Source organism: Hippopotamus amphibius, chromosome 13, assembly GCF_030028045.1.
Source record: "Hippopotamus amphibius kiboko isolate mHipAmp2 chromosome 13, mHipAmp2.hap2, whole genome shotgun sequence".
Taxonomy (NCBI): Eukaryota; Metazoa; Chordata; class Mammalia; order Artiodactyla; family Hippopotamidae; genus Hippopotamus; species Hippopotamus amphibius.
The window spans coordinates 22674092-22681548 of record NC_080198.1 but is presented as its reverse complement, the minus strand read 5'-3'; the positions used below and the strand labels follow the sequence as shown (position 1 = coordinate 22681548).

The window sequence follows — 7457 nt, the reverse complement described above, 5'->3', positions numbered from 1 at the left end:
GACACACACACAGACACACACACACACACACACACACACACACAAAGGAATATTACTCAGCCATAAAAAAAGAATGAAATAATGCCATTTGCAGCAACATGGTTGGACTTAGTGATTATCATACTAAGTGAAATTAAGTCAGAGAAAGACAGATATCATATGATATCACTTATATGCAGAATCTAAAAAAATGATACAAATGAATTTATTAAAAAAAATAGACTCACAGACATAGAAAACAAACTTATGGTTGCCAAAGAGGAAAGGGGGGGTAGAGATAAATCAGGAACTTGGGATTAACAGATACACACTACTACATATAAAATAGATAAATGACAAGGATCTACTGTATAGCACAGAGAATTACATTTAATATCCTGTAATCATTTATAACGAAAAAAGCATCTGAAAAAGAATAGATATCTAAACAACTGAATCACTTTGCTATATACCTGAAACACTGTAAATCAATTATACTTCAATAAAAAATAATAACCTGACCTTGCACCTTTAAGAAAACTAAAACAAAACAAAACAGAACACACACAAAATCCAAGCCAAGCAGAGAGAAGTCAATAAAGATTAGAGTGAAAATTTATGATGTAGAGAATAGGGAAACAATAGAAAAAGGTAGTAAAACCAAAAGTTGGCTCTTTGAAAAGGCAAAAATAAAGAAGACTTTAGCTAGATTGACCAAACAAGAGACAGGACTCGCATTACTATGTTAAAAATAAAAGAGGGTCTCGGTCTCATATTGAACTCAAGCTGGAAGAGGCGAGTCTGGTCTCAAAATGGAGGGCCATGATCCAAAGGAACCAGAACAGTTGAGAAAACTGTTTATTGGTGGTCTGAGCTTTGAAACTACAGATGATAGCTTAAGAGAACATTCTGAGAAATGGGGCACACTTACAGATTGTGTGGTGATGAGAAACCCCCAAACAAAATGTTCCAGGGGCTTTGGTTTTGTGACTTACTCTTGTGTTGAAGAGGTGGATGCAGTAATGTGTGCTTGACCACACAAGGTTGATGGGCATGTAGTGGAACCAAAGAGAGCTGTTTCTAGAGAGGATTCTGTAAAGCCTGGTGCCCATCTAACAGTGAAGAAAATTTTTGTTGGTGGTATTAAAGAAGTTACAGAAGAATATAATTTGAGAGATTACTTTGAAAAGTATGGCAAGATTGAAACCACAGAAGTTATGGAAGACAGGCAGAGTGGAAAAAAGAGAGGATTTGCTTTTGTAACTTTTGATGATCATGATAAGTTGATAAAATTGTTGTTCAGAAATACCACACTATTAATGGGCATAATTGTGAAGTGAAAAAGGCCCTTTCTAAACAAGAAATGCAATCTGCTGGATCACAAAGAGGTCATGGATGTGGAGCTGGCAACTTTATGGGTCGTGGAGGAAACTTTGGAGGTGGAGGAGGTAACTTTGGCCGTGGTGGAAACTTTGGTGGGAGAGGAGGCTATGGGGTGGAGGTGGTGGCAGTAGAGGTAGTTATGGAGGAGGAGATGGTGGATATAATGGATTTGGAGGTGATGGTAACTATGGTGGTGGTGGGAACTATAATGATTTTGGAAATTATAGTGGACAACAGCAATCAAATTATGGACCCATGAAGGGGGGCAGTTTTGGTGGAAGAAGCTCGGCCAGTCCCTATGGTGGTGGTTATGGATCTGGTGGTGGAAGTGGTGGATATGGTAGCAGAAGGTTCTAAAAACTCAGAAGGAAAGGGCTACAGTTCCTAGCAGGAGAGAGAGTGAGGAGTTGTCAGGAAAGCTGCAGGTTACTTTGAGACAGTCGTCCCAAATGCATTAGAGGAACTGTAAAAATCTGCCACAGGAGGAACGACGATCCATAGTCAGAAAAGTTACTGCAGCTTAAACAGGAAACCCTTCTTGTTCAGGACTGTCATAGCCACAGTTTGCAAAAAGTGCAGCTGTTGATTAATGCAATGTAGTGTCAATTAGATGTACATTCCTGAGGTCTTTTATCTGTTGTAGCTTTGTCTTTTTCTTTTTCTTTTCATTACATCAGGTACACTGCCCTGTAAATTGTGGTAGTGGTAGCAGGAATAAAAAATTAAGGAATTTTTAACTTTTCAATATTTGTGTAGTTCAGTTTTTCTACATTTTAGTACAGAAACTTTAACAAAATGCAGTTTTGATGGTGTTTCCTTGTGAGTTAACAAGTAAAGAAGATCATTGTTAATTACTATTTTGTATGAATTTTGCTAAAGTTAACTGTATAGAAACACCTGCTGACTTGCAGTTTAAGGGGAACCTATTCTCCCCATTTCCAAACCATGAAATGAATGGGCTCTGACATGTGGAGAGAATAGATATTTGTATGTTTGCAATGTGTGTTTTAGATAATAGAATTGGGTATTTAAATTAGCATATTTGTGAATTTAATAGCATTAAGGTTTACCTTCAAATGAAAAATCTCAAAATTCCTATTTGGTTTTTGTGCATTTTCTTTCAAAATGTAATCATATGATTTTAGTGTATTAGCTTTGCTGAGAGTCCTAGCTGTGTTTAGAACATCTCCATTCTGCATTCACCTTGGTCACATGTGCACCGCTACCATAGTTTTATTTGGGTATAAAGAATGTCTACTGCCCTCTGTTTAAATTCTGGAAAGGGGTAGTGAATGTTTTCCCTTTCCTTTTACCTTAAGAAACATTCTTAAAATCTTCAAAATATAGGACCGCTAAGCCTGCTGTATCTGAGCAAATTAGTGGCTACTTTTTTCCCCTTTTTAAAGCACAAGAGGCCCATAAATCTTCAGTTATTTTCCTTGGTTTAATATATATATTTTTTGATACATGCTCTCAGAGCAAGAGAATAAAAATCATGTATTATTGAACACTTAACTGGCTGGCATGCTTTCCTGTTTGTATCCTCTGCATTTTACTGGATGAAACCAAGGATAGTCTAGATTATAATCATCCCAAATGATTACTGCAGTAGAAGTGTAGCACAGTTGATTAGTACAAACAAGCTTTTCACTTCCCCAAGACCTGAATTCAAATTTGGGTAGTCAGAGTTTGTACTCACTTAAAATCCCAAAGAACACATTGTTATTCCATGTGTATGCTTGAACCTTAAATCATGTTGGTATGAGTTGACAATTTGTTTGGAAGACCCTTGTTGAGTTTTAGATAATAAGGTCAAAATATACATAAACGAATGTCTACTGTTTCACGCCAGCTAGTGCTTAAAATTTCATTCGAGCCCTAAGTATGTGCCCTGCTGTTATTTCTTTGGCAGTTGAACGTTGGATTTGAGATTCTTATTTTTGTTTTAAGAAGTACTAAGCAAAACAAGCAATAAAAGGGGGGATGGGGCGTGCTAGTGTTTGAATATGCTCTCGTTGCTCTAATTCTGTGCCTCTGTGCATTAACATTTGGATGCATGCAATGCCAGCATGGAAATCGGTCTTCACAGACACTGCAGTTCCCAGAAAACACTCACAAACCAATAAGTGTAACAGACAACATTCCATTTGTTAATGGACATATGTGAATAAGCAGTGTAGAAAATAGGTTAATTATTAGAAAATGGTTAAGACTTTAACTTCAAGTGTGGTTATATAAATGGACACTGTCAACGTTCATAACTTAAACCTGGGTACCTGGCCAAAATAATGCTTGGGAAACATTTTATTAAAATTAAGCTAAATTGTCTTAAGTTCTTTTATTCATATAATAAAGGCTGAAGGAATGGGGGAGATTAAAAAAAGAAAAATAAAAAATAAAAGAGGTACACTACCACTCTTAGAAAAACAGTAGACATTATAAAGGTATACTATGAATAATTGTACAGCAACAAATTAGATAACTTGGATGAAATGGGAAAATTCCTAGAAAGACACAAACTACTGAAACTGACTCAAGAAATAGAAAGTCTCAGTAGATATATAACAAGAGGCTGAATTAGTAATCAAAAAACTCCACAAGATGAACCCGGGCTCAGATAGCTTCACTGGTAAAAATCTACCAAATGTTTAAGAAAGAACTATTACAAATATTTCATAAACTGTTCCAAAAAGTAGGAGGAAGTGTGTCCCAACTTATTCTATGTGGTCAGTATTACCGGGATACTAAAACCAGACAAAGACATGACAGGAAAATAAAACTACAGAGCAATATCCCTTATGATGTATAAATATAAAATTCTGCAAGAAAATACTAGCAAATCAAATGCAGCAAGATACAAAAAGGATTATACAAAAGCTGACAGAACTCTACAACTAAAGTACAATTTATCCCCCAGGGATGTAAGATGAATTCAACATATGAAAAATCAGTGTAATATGTTATATTAACAGCATAAAGGATAAAAACCACACAATCAACTCGAGGAACCTAAGGAAAAGAATTTGACAAAAATCCAACATTCTTTCATGGTAAAATATTTAACACACTAAGAATAAACAGAAATTTCCCCAATTTGATACATGCTATTTACAAAAAACCCCAAAACTAACATCATACTAAATAGTGAAGGGTAAAATGCTTTCCTTCTAAGATAAGGAACAAGACAAGGATATTCACTCTTGACACCTTATTCATCATTGTACAGAGGTTTTAGGACAGTTGAGGCAAGAAAGAAAAGGCATATCAGATTTAAAAAATTAGTAAAAGTATCTCTATTTGCAGATCACACAATCTTGTATATAAGTAAAAGTCCAAGGAATCAACTAAAAAAATCATTAGATCTAATGAATGAGTTCAGAAAAGGTACAGGATACAAGATAAACTTAAAAATCAACTGTATTTTGATACATAGTAATCAACAATTCTAAAATAAAATTAAGATAATTACATTTAAAGTAGTACCAAAAATAATAAAATACTAAGAAATAAATACAAAAGTATAAAATTTACCAACAAAAACTGTAAAACTTTTTTGAGAGAAATTAAAGACCTAAATAAATGGAAAGACATCCCATGCGTATGGATCAGAAGACTTAATATAGTTAAGATGGCAATACAAACTCAACCTAATCCCACCATCTGCTCTTGCAACAATGAAGAAGGTAATCCTAAAATTCATAGGAAAACTGAAGGAACCCAGAAAAGTCAGAACAATCTTGAAAACAAAAAGAATATTTTTGAGCTGATGAAATTTTTAATGTACAACAGAATGAACATAATAAAAAACCAGCAAATTATACACTTTAAAAGCGTGAATTTTTTGGTATGTGAATAATCTCTCAATAACACTGCTTTTGAGAAAACCTGTAGCAGACATGTCAGGCCAAATACGAGGGTGAGTCAAAAACTATCTGCACTCTGGTTATATTAAAACTTCAGAGTGCAGATAATTTTTGACTCACCCTCATATATTGATGGTGTAGAGTTTAGTTTGCTTTCCTCCTATTTCTTTCACACTGAGACGTATAGGCATATTTATGCTTTATTTAGAATCACTGATGCAGAATTATTTTCTAGAAAATATTATTCAATATCTGAGTTCAGAGTAATTACTCACTGCAGAAAAGGGTGTTTCTAAGAATTTTTCAATGTGGTCATAATGAGCAACATTCACCAGGTGTGATCAATACTGGCCCTGCAAATGTTCTTCAATGGAACAATGATGTTAAGGATCTTTATGAAAATTATAAGAGGTCTTATTTTGCAAAGTGTTCAACGTATAGTATAAGCCAATCAACAGAAGGTCAGAATTGTTGGACAAAGACCAGATGTCAAGGTTTTTCACTCTCTTGTTTAAAATCAAGGAAGTACATTCAAGCATTTTCCCTATTCTTCTCAGCCAGATGTTGGTCTTTGTAAGATCAGCTCATCTAGACTCTGCAATTACAGATTACTGATTTTCAAAACACTAGGCTAACAAGCTACCAAGGATAAGTATGAAATACATGGTTCATGAACGGGGAGTTGTAGGCCTAGATCACTAACTCAGATGTCAGATTCCATTTCCCTGCTTTCTTCTTTCTGACTTCTTAGGTTAAGCAGATACAGAGAAGAAGAAGAAGAGAAGCCTAAGGCTATTTGAAGAAAGCAGTTATCACAGGCTGAAAGATTCTTTTAAGGGTGTCTTATGTATTTTGAAGAGAATATTTAAAAAAGGAAAAGTGTTCTGCATAGTGAAGTTGATAGTAGAAATAAACCAACAATCAGGAGCTAGATATTTAGTTTAGCTCTTGATAAAAAGATGGTATTGACCTTGAGATAATCCACTGAAACCCCCTCTCATGGACAACTGTCAACAGGATCAGTCTATTTATAGAGAGAAGTCAGCTCATAAGGCATAAAATTGTCTGTCAGGCATACCATCTACAGCAGCTAAGGTTAGTGCTATGGTGCATACCACCAGGAATGAGGACCAATAAGCAATGCCAAGTGAAAAAAGACTCCACTGTGTTAACATGGATGGGAGACATACAAACAAATGCACATATCTAAAAGCATGACTCAGAAGATGCTTGTCATAAGGATGGGAGTTTTGGAGAGAACTTATGTGGAATCATTCATAAAACTGAAAAGCTATTCAGCTGTCACTTGCTGAACATTTCCAAGTTGGTGACAAGCTGTTAAGATTTATCTGGAATTTGCACTCGGATGTGATATTCTAAAACACATACAATTAACCATAATTCTGTTATGGTTCATAATTTACTTTGCCTCCCCAAAGTGAAAAGAAATTTCATCCACTGAAAAGCTCTATCAGAAGGACAAAAGCAGAACTTTCTTCATTTGACTGCCTTTTCCAAATAACTATCAATATTGTATACAATATTCTGTCATTCTACAATTATGTATTAAGCCTACTATGAGCCTGAAATACAGTCTTTAAAACACTATAATGTGGTTGAATGGAAAAATGCATAGGGTGAGAAGTCAGGGCAGGGGTGCTGCACTGTATCATTTCCATTATTTTGAGTTAGCGCTTTAGCTGGACTTCACGCTGAGGATCTCTCTACAAACAGGTTTATTACCAACCATCAGAGAAATTCTCTGAAAAGAAAAATAATCATATCTGTACAACGATTTTACACATAAATAATCTTACATTCACTCAGATCGTTACATAACACAATCATTTTTAGTTAATTCTTAAAAGACAGCTATCGTTTTTTTTTGATAGCATTTTACAGGGGACACTAAAAATACATAGTGATGGCACAATGGTTAAGAATCCGCCTGCCAATGCAGGTCCCTGGTCCGGGAAGATCCCACATGCGGCAGAGCAACTAAGCCCGTGTGCCACAGCTACTGAGCCTGTGCTATAGAGCCCATGAGCCACAACTACTGAGCCCACCTGCCACAACAACCAAAGCCCACGTGCCTAGAGCCTATGCTCCACAACATGAGAAGCCACCACAATGAGAAGCCCACGAATCACAACTAAGAGTAGCCCCCACTTGCCACAACTAGAGAAAGCCTGCGCGCAGCAGCGAAGACCCAATGCAGCCAATAAATTAATT

At 35.8% G+C, this 7457-nt stretch overlaps 1 pseudogene; it reads left to right on the top strand.

The window, feature by feature from the left end:
* The first annotated feature begins 780 nt into the window (after window positions 1-780).
* Window positions 781-1719, top strand: LOC130835248 (heterogeneous nuclear ribonucleoprotein A3-like; annotated as a pseudogene).
* The last annotated feature ends 5738 nt before the right edge of the window (window positions 1720-7457 follow it).